At 44.2% G+C, this 19,675-nt stretch overlaps 1 long non-coding RNA gene across 1 annotated transcript in view; it reads right to left on the minus strand.

Annotated features, from left to right (window-relative positions):
* The window catches only part of LOC134441208 (uncharacterized), a 62,149-nt gene extending 42,519 nt beyond the window's left edge, over positions 1 to 19,630 (minus strand). Inside the window, exon 1 of the long non-coding RNA XR_010033119.1 lies at positions 19,378 to 19,630. This is a non-coding gene — a long non-coding RNA (uncharacterized LOC134441208). The remainder of the gene's footprint in view (positions 1 to 19,377) is intronic.
* Between the last annotated feature and the right edge of the window lie 45 nt (positions 19,631 to 19,675).

Consider the following 19,675-nt stretch of genomic DNA (forward strand, 5'->3'; position numbering starts at 1 on the left):
TGTCTTCAAAAAAATAGATTTAAAATAAAGCTGTGGAGATTAAGACTTCCTGTTAACTAATCTTATCCATTTATACATACTATCATTTTAATGTACAGTACGTAATCAATGTTGCCCTCTAAGGAGTCTTATATGACGATGGGTAAAAATCTGTAGACTGCTGTGAAAGCTGGATATAATTCTATGGATTTAATTATAATGGACGTAATTATATACCTCTTGTTTTGTAACTACTTCACTTCAATGAGTCTCCACTTCCCCGAGCCTACTTTTCTTTAGTCAAGGGAGAAGTCTGCCAATCATAAATAGCTGCTAAAGTTCAGGAAGATGGGCAGGTATATGTTGATGTAGCTTAACATGTCCATGCATGTGTGTAAAAGGCGAAGAATAAGATTGTCAATCAAGCAATCTGTAAAAACACAAACTGTAAAAGTGACTTGTCAAAAACTTATTTACACATCCATTCAGGATTATACAGTATAGATCTGTTCAGCTTAAAAGAGGATGCAATTGAACACCTACTAGTACGTTTCAAGACACGGTAATGGCTCCTCAAGGTACACTGTCTTATCTATCTGCTTACGTATAACACACTAAAAAGAACGAAAAAGCAGGAGTGGCAGTGATGGAATTGACCATTAGGGAGTTATGGCTCATTCTTTTGAAACTCGGCTGTCGGTAGAGCCGAGGTTGTTCTCCCGACAACCGTTGTAAATGCGTTCTATTGAAACAGCTGGGGACAATACAAACGTCTGAAAACACTAATGTTAAACCAACTCAGAGTACACAGAAGCGCTCCGAGTTTGTGCTTCGGAACTCCGATTTGAGTACCCATTCTTTTGCATTTTTCCGAGGTGGAAGCCGGAGTTTCCAACAATCGAGTTTCAAAAGAACGAGCCATTAAAACTCGGTGCTAGGGTGCATTCCATTATCCTAACTCCCGTCATCAACCTGTGCTGGTGGCCTCGAGCTTTGCCGACGCTGCGCCTCTGTGGAGGAAACAATTAAGTGTCCCCGCTGTCAGCCTAGCCACAACAACATTTGGAGGAGTTCTCCCCATTCCAACATCCCGATTGTAAATGAGAAGTGACCTCTGAATTGCGCTAGGGATATTGAATTAAACATCTGTCATCAATGACGCTTTCTGACATCATAACGAGGCCACAAGCACAAGGGAGGATGGGAGTTAGCATAATGGAAAGAACCCCTATTGTTTTCACTTATTACCTTCGCCAAGGAGGTAATGTTTTCGGTCGAGTTGGTTTGTCTGTCTGTCTGTTTGTCTGTCTGTTTGTCAGTAGCATAACTAAAAAACTAATCAACGAATTTGGACGAAACTTTCTGGAGTTGTTGATAATGACCCAAAGAACAAGTGATTAAATTCTGGTAGTGATTCAGATCACGAACCGGAACCAGGACTTTTAAAAATATTCTGTTAGCAGGATAACTCAAAAACTAATCAACTGATTTGAACGGAACTTTGTGGAGTTGTTAGTAATGACCCAAGGAACAAGTGATTAAATTCTGGTGGTGATCCGAATCACGAACCAGAACCAGGACTTTTTAAAAGATTCTTCACCATTGTTGGCCTATATATCTAGACACCCCTAGTGACCAGAAATTGAATTGCGGGTACTCCACAAAAAGAAGGCAGAAAGACTTAAGGTGTAACATAGTCAAATGTTCTATCAAGCAGCTTCCTTGGCGGAGGTCTGCGCTCTCTGAGTGCTTCTAGTTGAGTTATATATTTTTGAACTCACAGCTGCTGCTGGTGTGTGCTGATGATGGTGTGTTGAGTGGGACAGATGTCTTGGTGAATTCTGGAAGGCTGCATTTCTTTCGCGCACACTCTGCAAGTTCTTTAAGCTCATGGCACGTAATGTTGAAAGAGGTCACAGGGGAAAATGAAAGCAAGAATGAAAGAAAGTTGATTGTGAAAAAAAAATCCATTAAGACTTCCTGAATGATTAAGCATTTTGTGTGTGTGTGTGTGTGTGTGTGTGTGTGTGTGTGTGTGTGTGTGTGTGTGTGTGTGTGTGTGTGTGTGTGTGTGTGTGTGTGTGTGTGTGTGTGTGTGTGTGTGTGTGTGTGTGTGTGTGTGTGTGTGTGCGTGCGTGCGCGCACATGCGTGTGCATGTGTCAGTGTGCATGTGTGTGTTTGTGTACTTCCAATGTTTTTTTCGTCCTTTAGTCAAACACAAGATTGAGTGGCAGACACACAAACCAACATCCACTGTGTGTTCACTGATCAACTGCTTGATTCAGAGATGTATCGACTTTCTGACTGCGTAAACAGACTGGTTGCTCCATTCTTCCAATTTGCACCTGCCAATTAAAGCACTCCCTGAGGACGCTCTCCATGAGCTCAGAAGCTAACTGCCGTGACCACATTCAAATCATACAGCACACTGGACCAAAACGCATGTATTTTATACAGTGTTTTTTTTTATTTCTGAAATAAAACCTTGTTGTGATTAGAGGAAAGACACATTGAAGGTAAAAATAGATATCACTGCTCTTTTCTCATGTACTAAGTTGTACAGATTTGAATAGAATCCCACATCAAGGTTCATTAGGCTTATTTTCTTTCTGATTACATGGGCAGGCGAGCAATCTACTGTAAAACTGCATTCAAAGTCCAGACATTGACTAGAATATAAAAATACCAAATATACAAACCTTTCACTGTGAGTAAAGCCACAATTACAGCTTGCTCTGCATCCATCAAAAATAGCCTCATACGCACACTATTCATTCAAATCATGCAAATCATCATAGCATCTCGCAGGCAGAGTCATTGCACGTATACTGAATGACAAATTTCAAATTGCCCTGTCAGAACTGTGTCAATTTCAAATGACAGAGGAAGTTCTATTTCAAGGCCAAGACCAAGAAGACCCAATAACTTTAACAAGCCGTGTCATTTAAAAGGATTAATACTATGTATTAAAAATCGATCACACTGCACTGGGCCACACCTTTTATGGAGATCAAGGCAGCCATTTAGTCTGTAGCGAATGGCCCTGGGGCGGTCTTTTGAAGCCAGATCATGTGGCCCCGGTAGCAGATGTTCAATTGGTTTTAGCACCGGGGGTGAAGAGGGTGTCCCTAAGTGTCCACTCCTCGGGGTTATTACAGCCAGCCGTGGCCGTTTCATCAGACTCTTCAAACACACTTTACGTGATGTCTCTACTTCACGAGCAGGGGCATTCCTACTATACCACAGGCACGCTGTGCCCATAAAGAGCGAAATGAGAGAGAGAGAGACAGAGACACAGGGAGAGAGAAAGAGAGAGAGAGAGAGAGAGGCAGAGAGAGACAGACAGACAGAGACAGAGACACAGAGAGAGAGAGAGAGAGAGAGAGAGAGAGAGAGAGAGAGAGAGAGAGAGAGAGGCAGATACAGAGACAGAGACAGAGTGACAGTGACAGAGAGATCCATGTAGAGACATAAGAAACCGGTCAGCATACGGGTATTGAACCAATAAGTTTGAGTCCATAGGGTATTAGGTATTACTCAGTATTTCTGTTTTTACTGTGTGTGTTTGTGTATGTGTGTTTGAGTGTGTGCGTGAGTGTGCGTGTGTGTGTGTGTGTGTGCGTGAGTGTGAGTGTGAGTGTGAGTGTGAGTGTGTGTGTGTGTGTGTGTGTGTGTGTGTGTGTGTGTGTGTGTGTGTGTGTGTGTGTGTGTGTGTGTGTGTGTGTGTGTGTGTGTGTGTGTGTGCTGTATGTGCTGTACATGTATGTGTGTCTGTGTGTGCACATGCGCGTGTGCTCTGAAAGACCTCTGTTCCTCGGCTCATGTGGCTCTCAAAGCGTTTAAACTCTTGCTGTTTTTGCTGTCAGTACTGCAAGTGTGATCCAGCTAATGTGTCCCTGATTGAGATAACGAGCACAAGAATCCAGACAATGTGTCTGTGACACTGCCGAGGACAGTCTGGGATGTCAGACATCCCACTCCTTCAGCCTACGAATGAACTTGAGTAGCAGCAGCACACAGTGAAAAATAATGAACACTGACTTTAGCAGCTGGATACGAACAACCAGGGACACTTTGAAAGGAAGATATATAACGGCTGTGCCATCATCATTGACACCCACCACCACGACTTGCTAGATGACGGGAAAGAAAGAACAGCCCGAACCGACAACCAGCAATGAGAACACATATCTCTGCAAGTTGAAAAGGAAGAGGCTTTCTTTCACTCGCCCCAAAAATGGCCAGACTGACAGCCCTCTCAAAATTGAACAATCCACTTGACCTTCGCATTTTAACCCACACAATGATTTGACAGATACCGAAGGAGAACAGTAAATCTCAAAAGCACAAATAATCCTGGCACCACAGTGTATTTCTCTTACTGGAGTTCAGCACTTACTTATGAAACGGATCACAGATATTGCTGTGTGTGATGGGAGCCATACATGAAATGAGTAACAGCCCCAGCTATAAGCCGACCGGCCTACACAAACGCCTCTACTGATGCCCTGGATGGACACTCAAAGAAGCAAGGAGACTGCAGGACTGACTTGTGGATGTGGGACGAAACAGGAACCGGAGAGTGTCAATGGGTCAAAAATATTGTTTTAAATGTTCACAAAGCACAAAAACAGACAGCAAGCTTAGGTGGCTCAGTCAGAACAGACGGATCAATTTGTGTGCGTGCGTGCGTGCAGGGCCGCTGACAGCTTTGGCTGGGCCCGGGACAAAGTCATCTGAAAGGGCCCCCCAGCCCAATAGATACAATGTAGTGAGGAGCCAATTCTGGGCCCTCTCTATCCCTGGGCCCGGGACAACTGTCCCTTTTGTCCCCCCTGTGTGCGTGTGTTCACGTGTGTGTGTGTGTGTGTGTGTGTGTGTGTGTGTGTGTGTGTGTGTGTGTGTGTGTGTGTGTGTGTCTGTGTGTGTGTCTATGTGTGTGTCTGTGTCTGTGTCTGTGTGTGTGTCTATGTGTGTGTCTATGTGTGTGTGCGCGCGTGTGTGTACATGTGTGTTTCTGTGTCCGTCTGACAACAGTGTCAGAACAGGCTCATTAGTCCTGAAGCAGTAGCTGGAGAAGACAGATCTCACAGATAGAAGACAGATCAGGCCCAGTAGACTCACAGCTGAGGCCGGTGTCTATGCTGGGGTTGGTGTGTGTGTGCTGTGCTTGTTTCTAAGGTCAGTGTGTATACTGTCTAAGTGTATGCTGTTGGTATGTACGTACGTATGGTGTGCTTGTGTCTGAGGTTGCTGTGCGTGTGTATTCTGTTGGTATGTAAGGCAATGGGGAATTAACTCAGACGGTAGAATGCTTGCTTAGCATGTAAGAGGTAGTGTGATCGCTGCCCGCATTCTCCAAAGGACCATCTCCCTTCATGCAGCAGACGTGGCCTAATGGTTGGGGAGGTGTGCTTTACATGTAGATCAGAGGGTTGCAGAGACGAATCCCATGCTTACCTCTCCCTAGACCTCCATCCATAGCTGAAGTGCCCTTGAGCAAGGCACCTAACCCCACATGTGCTTCTATGCCATGCTTGTTGCTAAGGTATGTGTGCTTTTTACCAAAAATACTGAATCAGAGCAAGATATCGCAAAACACGCCCACTCAATGCAAAAGCGTGTGCTCAAGTTGGGTCTCCTAAGGGGGCGTTGTCCCCTACTTATTCTTCTCTTTTTGAGGTGACTTCATTGATTCTCAACCTCAGGACTCTGAAGGTCTCCTAACCGAAGGTCTCCTAAAGGGGCGTTCACCCGACATGAAGTGGATACCGGAAAAGAAACAAAATGACGCTTCTTGTTAGATCCACCTTCTTTGTTTGTACTGTATGCTGTGCTTGTTTCTGCCAGGCCCAACCTAATTCAACACAGGACACAGCCTAGACTGGTAAGGCCTCACACAGCAAAATACTTCAGTGTATATTGTATGTGTATATTATATATATAGAGAGAGAGGGAGAGAGAGAGAGAGAGAGAGAGAGAGAGAGAGAGAGAGAGAGAGAGAGAGAGAGAGAGAGAGAGAGAGAGAGAGAGAGAGAGAGAGAGAGAGAGAGAGAAGGCGAAAGGGCCTTGAGCTGTAGATCTATATTCAAGAAACCATTTAACACCTTGAACAATGTGGGCGATTTTTAAAAGGCTATAAATTCCAGGTGTACGACGCTGGCCACGCTGTGCTTTGGCTAAAGGGACAATATAAACGACACTTGGAGCGGCAGCCAAGCAATATGCTGGGAGTTTTTAACACATCTGAAAGAAGCTGTCACGGCAGCTTTTTTGCTCATTATATTTTTGGACTGCTAAATGCTGTGTGTGTTTGTGTGTGTGTGTGTGTGTGTGTGTGTGTGTGTGTGTGTGTGTGTGTGTGTGTGTGTGTGTGTGTGTGTGTGTGTGTGTGTGTGTGTGTGTGTGTGTGTGTGTGTGTGTGTGTGTTTACTTGTATAGAATACAGAATGTGTGTGTGTGTGGAGAGATAGAGAGAGCGAGAGCGAGAGAGAGAGAGAGAGAGAGAGAGAGAGAGAGAGAGAGAGAGAGAGAGAGAGAGAGAGAGAGAGAGAGAGCGTGTGTGTGCGTGCGTGCGTGCGTGCGTGCGTGCGTGCGTGCGCGTGTGTGTGTGTGCGTGCGTATGTGTGTGTGGGCGCGTGTGTGTGCACATGTTTTTTCTGCGTGTGTGTGCGCATGTGTTTTGATGGAGAGGAGAGAAGCCAGATGAGCATTTGGCAGTAGCACTACCGCATTGCTAAATGACTGATGGGCTGGCATTTTCCCTTTGCTTGATGACAGCATGATGGGCAACAGTCAACAACCATAAATAACTTGAACTTTATAACAAACATCCTGGAGAGAGAGAGAGACAGACAGAGAGAGAGAGAGATAGAAAGGGAGGGAGAGAGAGAGAGAGAGAGAGAGAGAGAGAGAGAGAGAGAGAGGGAGAGAGAGAGAGAGAGAGAGAGAGAGAGAGAGAGAGAGAGAGAGAGAGAGAGAGCACTGAACGGCTCCGCTTATCCTTCCTTGAAGGCTGTCAGTCGTCTGATTAATTGCTGGTATTGGGTAGCTAAAAGCTTCACTGCTGAAAGAACAGTCGGCCCATGCAGATTTTATCAAGGTGAGAACACCGCTACCAGTTAGTGCGGCGCCCGCCGGGAGTTAAGTGAAAGAGTGACTTTAGATCAATAAAGCAGGAGGGTGATGCCTCACCTCGCCTCGCCTCGCCTCTCCTCTCCCTCCGTCCCGCACGCCACACGGGAGTGTGCATAGATACGCACGAACAGTCGCGCTCACAACAACAAGGTGATGCATAATGCACTCATGAGCACACGCATGAACACCTAGACACACACGCACGCTAACATACACACACGCACAGTCACGCTCACAACAACAGGGTTATGTATAATGCACTCACGAGCACACGCATGTACACCTCAACACACACACGCACGCTAACATACACACACGCACAGTCACGCTCACAACAACAGGGTTATGTATAATGCACTCACGAGCACACGCATGTACACCTCAACACACAAGGACGGGAAACACACCTTTACAATTTTTGGATTCAGACTATGCATTCAGCTACTGAATGCATTCGAATATGCGGACTTGCATCCTCCACTTGTGCTTGTGGTCTCGTACCAGGAAGATGACATCACTGACAACAGCGTTATATTTCAATAATTCATTCACTTACATGCATTCACACACATGCTCACACACTGACGCGCACACACACTCACACTTTCCAACACAACACTCTGTGAAGCGTCCTTGGGTGTTTTGAAAGGCGCTATATAAAACGAAAGTATTATTATTATTACTATTAATATCTTGCAAAAGCTCAATTGTAAAGTCATTTGCTCATTTGCAAACTGGATGGTGAATGAAAAATGGTCCCCCAAAAATTGCTGTGGCCAGGCTGACAGCGGGGAAACTTGTTGAAACTTGTTTTCTCCACGGAGGCGGGACGTCAGCAAAACACGAGGCCACAAGCACAAGTGGAGGACGCAAGTCCGCATATTGGAAAGCACAACATATCTTTGCATTGGTCAGCTACTCTCACACATTGTGATAAGACTCGCCGTGTGATATGACTCGCCCATCCCATTGTTCACACTATTGACTGATTATGGCTAAGGCACTCTCTCTCTCTCTCTCTCTCCCTCACACACACACACACACACACACACACACACACACACACACACACACACACACACACACACACACACACACACACACACACACACACACACACACACACACACACACACACACACACACACACACACACACACACAACTCATTTGTATTCAGGTGAGGCCTGTGCAGAGATCTAGCCCTCTAGGGGAAGGGAGATTTGAGCAGCAGCTACCCAAACCTCAAACACCTCCATCTACAGTACAACCAAAGATTCTCTATTCTAAACCGTCTCTGGTACAACCCTCGACTACAACCCCACATCATCCACCCCCACCATTCATTCTAGAGATGCAGGAGGATCCAAGATCCGGTTCCGGATCCGGCAGGATAATAGGGTTTTTTACAGGATCCGGATCCGGCAGGATCTTACGTAAGCAGTGGATCCGGTATCCGGCAGTTACCTAAAAATCAGGATCTGGTGCATCTCTAGCCTAGGTTTTAGGTCTTTCACAACCCCAATTGCTGCATGGAGTGAAATAACTTTGGAAGCGGCCAGTGCAGGCAGTGTGGCAGTCAGCCAATGAGTCTAAAAAAAATCGTTTGAGCCAACGTACTAAAAATGGGCCCACGTGTGCGAGTAGGCTATGTGTTTCAACCCTTTCGTAGGATCCGGTATCCGGTTCCGGATCCGGCAGGATCTTAAGCAGTGGATCCGGTATCCGGCAGGATCCGGTGCATCTGTAATTCATTCCCATGCTCTTCGTGCTCTCCCACCTTATCCATTGACACACTATCTCATGTGACAAATAGCATCCCAGCAAAATCATTCAAAAAAGCTTCTCCAACCCTGACAATGTCACTCACCATCAGGGTAGCCAGAGCTGACATGTTAAATCTTAGTATCTAAAAATAAATCACCAGCTGACAGACAGATGTAGTCTGGAGAGGTGGGAAGGAGGGACAGGGGCGAGGAGGGGTGGGGGGGGAGAGATAAAGAGCGAGAGAGAGAGAGAGAGAAAGGGACAGAGAGAGAGAGAGAGAGGCAGACAGAGAGAGAGAGAGAGAGAGAGAGAGAGAGAGAGAGAGAGAGAGAGAGAGAGAGAGAGAGAGAGAGAGAGAGAGAGAGAGAGAGAGAGAGAGAGAGAGAGAGAGAGAGAGAGGGACAGAGAGAGAAAGTGTTTATGACAGAAGGACACAGACATCCTCCTCTGATTTTTATCTTCCAACGTCTCCCTTTCCGTCTTTTCTTTACCCTCTCATAATATCTCATCGGTATCTTGTCGACGCAGAGCATATGATAGCACAGTGTTGGTGTGGTAGTGACGACAGCTGCTACTCCAGATATGAAAAATAACTGACTGCTTGTCAGACAGCCGAGCACCACACCACAGCACGCCACGCCGCTCCTGAGCAACCGTTTAAGGTGTCAAGTGAGGAGCCCATGCCTGCCAGATCCATACGCAATCCATTCCCACCCTCTCATTGCACAGCACATAACAGCCAGGACACTTCACTAAAGAGTCATCATCGCAGGGGCTATCAGTGGAGAATGGGCCGGGCAACCACTCACTTGCTGGATGAAGGCGTGCCAAGCAAGCACGGATAAAGAGAACGGTCACGCCTCACAATACTTTCGTCTCTCACTCTTTCCCGTCACAGCAACAGATATCAAAACACTTATACCACTTAACAAGATGGTCCACGCAGACTACAGAGAGATTGTTGTAAAGACATGGTGACAGACACGAAGCAGACGTCCCAGGTTCAGACAGAAAAACGTCCAGCCATATACGCAACTGCCGCAGCCAATTCACTGAACAAGATGAACCTCAGGTTAAAAAGATAATTATTCAAATCAACTTCTGTATGTTGAAAGCATAGGATGAATATATTACACTTTTACTTGAGTAATTCCAGTTTGACTGCCTCTGGCTCTGTCAGATAAATCTTGAACGTCTAGGGCCTACAGGATTTTTCATGAGCACTCTACAGAGACTTTTTTGAATGCTAATATGTGCATAATTCTCAAGAAAACAGAGCTGGAGTTGAGCCCTGCATAAGTCAATTCAAATGATACTTCAACGATCAACGGGCTGAGCTCACTAGCTGTGGAAAAACACTGGATTTAAGGACTTAAAAACTTATTAAGTTAATGACTCGATGTGTGGGCGAGCGTCGCACTGGAAGGCTAATCAGCAGCGAAAAGCAATTACTGTTGGACAAACACGAATGCTAATAAAACTAACAATGCCTCTAATTTGCAAAATTGGACAAATGAGTAGCCGAGTATAGACAGCACAAATTGAACTGAATTGAACTGAACCAAATGAACCAAACTGCACCTCGCAGAGAAAAAGGAGGACAAACCCAGTCTAGGCTAGGCTGAGAGACTACAGCTTTGAAGCTCATCGTCACGTCAGCATATCAGTAGGCCAGCAGACTTACTCAAAGTCATCACAAGAAGTCAGTGAGTGAAAACTCAACACATAGAGAGTACTCTCGAATAATACACTCTAGATGTTAAATCGACTCTTTAAGAGTGGAATTAACACTGCATTTTTTTTTTGGTACGGTGCAGCTTCAGTACAGCATGCCCAGAACTGGTGGTGCTGTAAATAATTCACAGGCAGACATCAAATTAGTCTGTTCGCACACCGGGTCTGCTGTCGAGACGACGCAAGAGGAGTCAGGAGAAGTCGAGGAGTCAGCCGTTCGGCCTGTCCTTTTTCCTCAGCGTCCGCCAAGAGAAGAAGAGGCGAGGAGCAACACTTCAACAGCTCAGCTCATGATTTTATGCAGGAGACCTCAGCTTTGATATGGCTGCACTGGAAATGAAATGAGGGCCCCATGGCTTTACAACACCTCAAAGAAAAAATTACAGATAATCAGACACACTGAATGTATTTCCACGTTTTAGAGGCATCCTAGCATCTCTATAAGAGGGGTGTGTCCGTCCGTCGGTTTATCTGTCTGTCCGTCTGAAATGCATTCTTCAAATCAACCAAAACACGATCTTCGCCGCTATTTTTCTCGTTACATTGAATTGTATTCATTCATTTGCATCAATAAGCAACGAGTGGACCCATCTTTGTCCACCTGTCGGACTTGTTTACAGTTTTTTTCAATTGCTAACAAGCTTTTGTCCAATCCTCAGCGACATTTGCAAAACCCTTAGCACAGTTAACACACCAAGGGCTTTCCATGGCCATGCAGTTGACACATTACATGCCTTTTTCACACAATTAGCAGTCAATTAATGCATTTCTAAAATGCTAACATTTCCTTTACACACAGGATAACCACAGCAACAAAACAATGTATCTTTTATGGCTTATTTTCAAATGCTTTCACACAGTGTGTCAAAACTGGAAATACAACATCCAAATCCTTATTTCAGTAAATATCCCTTTGCATAACATTAGCAAGAGTACAGCGAAATGATTATTGGTAAAAGTAGAAGAAAACCTCCAATTTTAGTTGTTCGGTTCTGTTGACAGTTTTTACAGTAAAAAGTTGTCTCACAATCACAGAATGAAAATGCTTTTGTAACAGTTGGAAAGAACTGTTTGTTTATGAGAAGAATGTCTATAGGCCTAACGAAATCTTCATAATTCATCATGTTTAAAAATTGTATATATCACTCTGTCAACACATCTGCTGAAATTGGTATAAATTATGGTAAAAACAGGTAACGTCTGAAGTCGATGCAGTCCATGAAGTCATGATTTGGAAATACATGAAAAGGTATTATAGATTCAATAATTTCAGGGCCGGTTCTAGACCATTTGTCCTTGGGAAGCACCCCCGTTCCTTTTGTGGATTTTCAAAATTCACATCTGTAAACATAGTGTCTTCAATTTGATCTAAGATTTACTGTGGTACCTGTATATACTGAGTGGTCATGAATACCATTGACAGCATTGTCAGTGTAAGGTTTACTGTAATGTTTTATGTATTTTGTGTGACATTCTAATTCTGTGGGACTTTCAGGCTTTATCCTCACAAGACATTTGGTGCCCTCGGCAACAGTCTTGTTTGTGCTTTTATATGTATTTGTTTCATTATATTTTGTTCACTGTAAGTAACATTGCAAAACGTTATATGTTCTATCATACATAAATAGTTTTTCTACTGTACCGCCTGTAGTCAACAGTAAAAAATGCTTTGTACTGGAATCAACTTGAATGACAACACATGAGGTCAGACTCCTGTTGCCTTTGGAAATTTACAGTTTTTTTCAATTGCTAACAAGCACTTACCCATACTATGGATACTTTTTCTAAACTCTTAACACAGACTACCACCTACCAAACACAATTGGCCAAACAGTTAATTTTCTTCTCAAAAGCACACACTGTTAAATATACACAAAGTACTCAATTCAAAATAGAACACATCATTTTCTGTACACACTCACTTTACCAAAACACTAGAAACATGGCTCAAAATGAAATACGTCTGTCAAACAATAACACTTGTTTTCATTTCACAAGGTACATTGAGTCAATCAAATTACACAAGACTTCAAAATACTGGCTATTGTCAACATTACAGAAGCTGCATAGACTTTTACGTTTCAATTTTACAGGTAGCCTATTGCATGCATTCAAATCATGCAATTCACTGTTTTCACTAAATTTCTAAAGGCAACAGGACTCGGACCTCATGTGTTGTTGACATTCAAGATGATTCCGGTACGAAGCATTTTTTACTGCTGACTACAGGAGGTACAGTAGAAATACTGTTTACGTGTATAGTATGATAGAACATACACAGTTTTGCAATGTTACTTACAGTGAACGAAATATCATGAAACAAATATATATAAAAGCACAAACAAGACGGTTGCCTAGGGCACCAAATGTCTTGGGAGGATAAAGCCTAAAAGTCCACACAGAATTAGAATGTCACACAAAATACATAAAACATTACAGTAAACCTTGCACTTTCAATGCTGTCAATGGTATTCATGGCCACTCAGGATATGTAGGTACCACAGATCTTAGATCAAATTGAAGACACTATGCTTACTGATGCGAATTCTGAAATTCACAAAAGGAATGGTGGTGCTTCCCAAAAGCATTTTCATTCTGTGATTGTGAGACAACTTTTTACTTTTTCAAAAACTGTTTTATCAATAATCTGTTTACTGTACTCTTGCTAATGTCATGCAAAGGCATTTTTACTGAAATAAGGATTTGGATGTTGTATTTCCAGTTTTGACACACTGTGTGAAAGCATTTGAAAATAAGCCATAAAAGATACACTGTTTTGTTGCTGTGGTTATCCTGTGTGTAAAGGAAATGTTAGCATTTTAGAAATACATTCATTGACTGCTAATTGTGTGAAAAAGGCATGTAATGTGTCAACTGCATGGCAATGGAAAGCCCTTGGTGTGTTAAGATTTTTGCAAATGTCGCTGAGGATTGGACAAAAGCTTGTTAGCAATTGAAAAAAACTGTAGTGCAAACAGTGAATTGCATGATTTGAATGCATGCAATAGGCCACCTGTGAAACTGAAACGTAAAAGTCTATGCAGCTTCTGTAATGTTGACAATAGCCAGTGTTTTGAAGTCTTGTGTAATTTGATTGACTCAATGTACCTTGTGATATGAAAACAAGTGTTATTGTTTGACAGACGTGTTTCATTTTGAGCCACGTTTCTAGTGTTTTGGTAAAGTGAGTTTGTACAGAAAACGATGTGTTCTATTTTGACATGAGTACTTTGTGTAAATTTAACAGTGTGTGCTTTTAAGAAGAAAATGAACTGTTTGGCCAATTGTGTTTGGTAGGTGGTAGTCTGTGTTAAGAGTTAAGAAAAAGTATCCAAAGAATGGGTAAGTGCTTGTTAGCAATTGAAAAAAACTGTATTTACATCATGCATAATAAGAAAACCTAGCGTGAAGAATGAAGTTATTTTACTCAACGTCTAGGCAGGTTCATGACTACTACAGTATCATTATCATGTCATGATATTTCCACCGTTTTCAAGACCAGTGATGCACCGGGAAGCCGAATGGTGGGATGGGCAAAGGGGTCAGTTGTCCCGGGCCCAAGGTGAATTGGGGCTCAGAATTGGGTCCTCCTCATTACATACTATGTATTGGGTGGGGGGGGGCGACTTCAAGATGATCATGTCCTGGGCCCTGCCAAAGCTATTTTCAAGACCTGAATGCTAAATAGAAAACATGTGACGCAGATGTAGTCCCACTTACATGCATCAGATACAACATATTCCTCTATGGAAACCAAAACATCAAACTTAATAGCTTTCAGAAATATGTAATGCCCTGACCAGCAGGCAGCCCTACAGCCAAGGTCTACGACGGAATCAAATTAAATAGCACGCAACCGGCTGGCCAGGAAAGGGAAAAATGTTTCACAGAGAAATCGATATAGTCCGTTTTTTAAAATGCGGCTCATCCTGCAGATGGAAGCCTCTCTGCCCAGCGAGAGATGATGATGTGTGTACATGTTATCCCTGTGCTTCAGGTTACTATGACAGCAGGTCAATAACGTCAACATTGTGTAAAAAAAACAAAAAAACAAGAACAACAAACCAATACAAGAGGATGGGTGGTAGAATTGTTGGTACATAGCAGGCTGGTGGTTAGAGTTAGGGAGATGTGGACAAACAGTGAAAGGCAGACGAGACAGAATCAGAGAGAGAGAGAGAGAGAGAGAGAGAGAGAGAGAGAGAGAGAGAGAGAGAGAGAGAGAGAGAGAGAGAGAGAGAGAGAGAGAGAGAAAGACAGGCAGACAGACAGACAGACAGACAGACAGAAAAGGTGAGAAGACAAATACGTATATAGACAGTTAAACAAAGTAGTAATCAATCACAAATGCTCTGTGTATCTTAAAACAGTCAATTACCATTTCCTTTAGTCAACAGCACTGCCCAACAGTACTGCCCATATGACCCACCAAACAGTGCTGAACCTATACAGCTCCCTTTCTACCACAGATACTAGTACTGTATTTCAAACAAGTACTCATGGGCCAGAAAACCACCATGGTAAAATTATAGTCGAAGACCCAGATGTCCAAATAGTTTAGTGATGTTTTAAGCAACTGGACTGAAAGATGTTTCCACATCAAGAAATCGAGTTGCTTACAACTTTGGATAACGTGACCTCAGAGCCATAGATAGAGACCGTTTCAACCATCTGCGTGACCTTACATACAGGAAGCAAGGGTATTCTGTAAATGTCAAACAGGCATGTTCTACACTATGAAACAGAGGTACTGTGGATTCAGGAGAGAGAGGAAATCTAACGGAGGAAGAGACCATTTCAACCGTCTGGATCACAGGGGGTTAACCAATGGGGGCAAAAATACACAGGCGCAGAGACACACAGAGTTGGAGACTACTGAATGTTTTACACAAACTTCTGCACACAAGCACCGAAACATATTACACATGCACACACACGCACGCGCGCGCGCACGCACACACACACACACACACACACACACACACACACACACACACACACACACACACACACACACACACACACACACACACACACACACACACACACACACACACACACACGTACACACACACATACACACACACAAGCGGCATGACAATCAGCAAAATCACTCCTCTCAACTGCACCGGCACTGAATGTAATCTGCAGAAAAACAAGGACTTGGGAAAATTGAAACACGTACGACTGGTCTCTCTCTCTCTCTCTCTCGCTCTCGCTCTCTCCCACGCTCTCCCCTTCTCTCGCTCTCTTCTCTGCCTGTGTCTCTGAAATCATTTCAGGCATCACTAGCCATGAGTCTCTTATCACCTGATGGGGGAATGGAGCTCTGAGCGCCTGCGCTTTATGCCGTGCATACGAACACCCTCGTCTAGGCTCAGATACGGCCTCCGGCCAGCCAGCCAGGCAGGTTACCCATGATGCATCAGGACCCCACCCCCCTTCCCCCAGAGCCCCCCCCCCCCCCCCCCCCGAAGCGTTATTCCTTGCATACGAACACTGTCGTCTAGGCTCAGATGCAGCCCCCAGCCATCCAGGTTACCCAAGATGCATCAGCTGCCCTGAAGCCCCCAATCCCCCCTCTCCATCACCCGCCTACCCCCAAAAGTCCAGAAGTGCCTTATTATTATCACACCTGCAAGGTTTTAGCCAATCCCGGTGCCGGGTGGTACTGCTAGTCCCCCGCAACAAGCTGCTTTTCTACAGGAGTTCAAAGGTCAACTTGGTCGGTCTAAGACCAAGGAAGGGGGCTGCCAGACGTCACATGTATATGCGAGCAGAAGATTGGGGGAATTTTCTCTTGACCTTCTGGTAATTGCCTCAGCCATCTCCTGAGGATGCTTTCGCTATGCTTTCGCCACGAGTAAAAGGTCCTTTTTTCCAGCCGGTCAGCAGTCACAATAGGCCTGGTACAGCCGCTGAGAATGTTCAGCCGTGCCACCAGCGCATTGCATTTACCAAGTCCACTACAATCAATATATGTCAAGGAAATGCGTAATTTGACCTTTTGAGCGTTACATTACCATTGCACATTTTGTCTTTTCTTTCTTGTTTTGAAGAACACCCCAGCGTACTGACATGTAAAGACGGTAAGTAAACGGTTCAAACAAATCCCCCTTTTCCCCCAATAAATCTGTCATTACATGTTGCCACAGCAAGATGAAAACAAAACATTTACGGGTGTTGGAAATTAGACAAGGCTACTGTATAAATGCTATGATGCCATTCTGTAGGTATTCCGAGGTGTAACGCATCACCACCTAGGTGTGCATTATTTTGCCTGTTATACGCACACCGTGTCGTCAATTATCCCTTGCCTATCAAATATTTGTTGCAGTTTACTGCCCCGTTTTCTTTGGGAAAACAATGTTGGATAAGTAGCTCAAACTCAACACAAGCATGTGTGTGAAATATTCTTAATTTTCTTCGTCTGTGGATCGTGGGAGGCTTTGATCTGGAGGCTTGCTCCTCTTAGCCTGTGCCTTGCACATTTGTCACAGTTACATGCCATGGCAACTGGAGCTGAATTTCAAAGACATGTTGTTGTGCATGCCCACCGAAAACACCACTCAGCCAAACAAATCCCCATGGAGTGGTGACTGAAGTTTGCCCCACGGAGGTAACGTTAGCCTTAGCGCCAGGTAGCAAGGCAAGAACACAAACAACACAAACACACATTGTATCATCTCACAAGCAAATGAGAGAGGGTTGCGTTTCCTCTGCGATTCCCAGGTCCCACACAGAGTAATACAGATATGGTGCAGTGTAAAGGGAGGAGGATCTTGGAATTGGTAGGTTACAGGCTCGAATCCCATGTCACCCTTGACTGAAGTGCCCTTGAGCAAGGCATCACCCTCACATTACTCCAGGAACTATGGCCTATTTCCTGCACCTAAAATAACAGCAACTTACTTACTTAATTACTGAGTAAAAGAATCAGCAAAGTGCAACGTAATATAATGTAACCTTATAGGCAAACATTTTAGCTTTGACAGCAGAACGTCACTATTTCTGCTTGAGAACCACAGACCTGACTGCGCGGTCAGGGAATGTGAAAAAAAAAAAATCTGCCGTCACTCACTGCTGTGTGGCCTCGGTGTGCACCTTAATTAAAAGGCCTAAAATTAATTTCAGATTAGGAGAAATGATTCAAGCCTTAATAAGACCTAGAGGACACGCAGCTCCTTTCCGTACATGTTAATGTTGCAAACATGTCTGTAAGCGGGCGGGAACATTTAATTACATTTACTCTCATAGGCCCCAGAGGCTGCAGAAAACACCCATAGGTCTCAGCTAATACCTGACTGATGACAACCCCTCCACATAACTCTGGCCCATTAAAAGGAAAAGTATTGGTTCACAAGCCTACTAGTAACCTGCCGACCAAAAGAAATGTGATGATTCGTTGTTAGGTGTGTGTGTGTGTGTGTGTGTGTGTGTGTGTGTGTGTGTGTGTGTGTGTGTGTGTGTGTGTGTGTGTGTGTGTGTGTGTGTGTGTGTGTGTGTGTGTGTGTGTGTGTGTGTCGGACACGCACGAATGACTGCATGGGTGTGTTTAAGTGAGTGTGAGTAATTGAGAAGGCTATCTTTTCCTCACATCAACCAGAAAATATTAATACAGATAAATGGAAGTCACAGTGATGAAAAGAACGAACGCACAGGTGTATAAAATAAAGTGAGCGATTTTAATGGCTTTCTTTAGCCTAACACGGCTTCAAAATGACCTTTAATCATTTCAAGTGAAATTCTAGACGTTCTAGTAGCAGCTGTCGACTGGGAAACTGATCCTTAATCTCCATCAAGACAGGGCCAGCCAGCCCCAAGGGATAACCTCACTTGGATAGCCTAGGCCAGGGGATAGATGTCATGGACACATGCTGCATAGCGTGGACACACACACACACACACACACACACACACTGAGGCTGCCTTTCTTTATCTTATGCATCACATTCTAAATGTCCAAAATCTATGTGTTTTAGGATTGGCAACTATCAATGGGAATATTACGGGACATTTCATCATGGCCGGGGGTGTGGTTGTGCTTTGCATGAATTACATGTAATTTCCTGGTATTTTAACGTCCCGTACGGTCCCGATTCAGCTCACTACGGAACCATACTTTTATCTCTAAATACGGGACGATTGCCAACCTGTCACTGTATCTGTTCCCACATACAGTAACTCTCGCAGCAACCTAGTGTATACAAGGTGCAATAACTGGCCAAAGATGCCAACCTACAATTACGCACAAAATGCTTCCAACTGAAACAGATGATAAAGAACGAGTGTTCATGTAAAAATGTGCATGTCGTGAACTTGCACAGACTTTACCGACATCTGCGCCATGCTTTCAGCCTCCACTAACGAGATCACCGGCTCCGTTAATCCGATGTGCAGCGAGGTTTAAAACTTCCAAGACAGCCCGTGGCAAACCATCTACACCATCTATGTGTGGTGCCCGCTAACTTTGAATGATATTGCACACATAGTGCATCGCATCATACTGACAGGCAGATAAGTCCCCTGAGAAGTCCCCTGTGTTCATGTCAAGAGACCTGTAGGCTACGGATACCACGTTAGCACCGTGATCCTAATTAGCGTAATGTAACACGGAACCATCGTTGTCACAACCACATCTTTGACAGCATAACATCTTGCATGCGTTACTATAGAAAGTGCATTTGCATCCACTCAATCATATTTTCGCATGTTGATTGACATGTACAGTACCTTGTACCATCATAATTGATAGCTTACCATATTCGTTGAGCTAGGCAGATCCAATCGGAGCGGGCTCTTTTACACATAATACAGTGATGCTGCGAATATCTTCGTGCTCACTTCACTTCATTTGCATGCTCACGCAGCCACACATTTCCCCCTTCTTCACGAACACACACATCCACACAGACACGCGTTATGCAGTTAACTCCAATCCGTAAGGAAAAGCGCACAAGCACACACGCGCGCGCACTGACGCTTGGCTGTCCACTGCGAACGGGGATATCAATTATTGTAGTTCCCCGAGAGCTGCTTCGTTGACAGGCAACTTCTC

This window comes from Engraulis encrasicolus, chromosome 24 (genome assembly GCF_034702125.1).
Source record: "Engraulis encrasicolus isolate BLACKSEA-1 chromosome 24, IST_EnEncr_1.0, whole genome shotgun sequence".
NCBI lineage: Eukaryota > Metazoa > Chordata > Actinopteri > Clupeiformes > Engraulidae > Engraulis > Engraulis encrasicolus.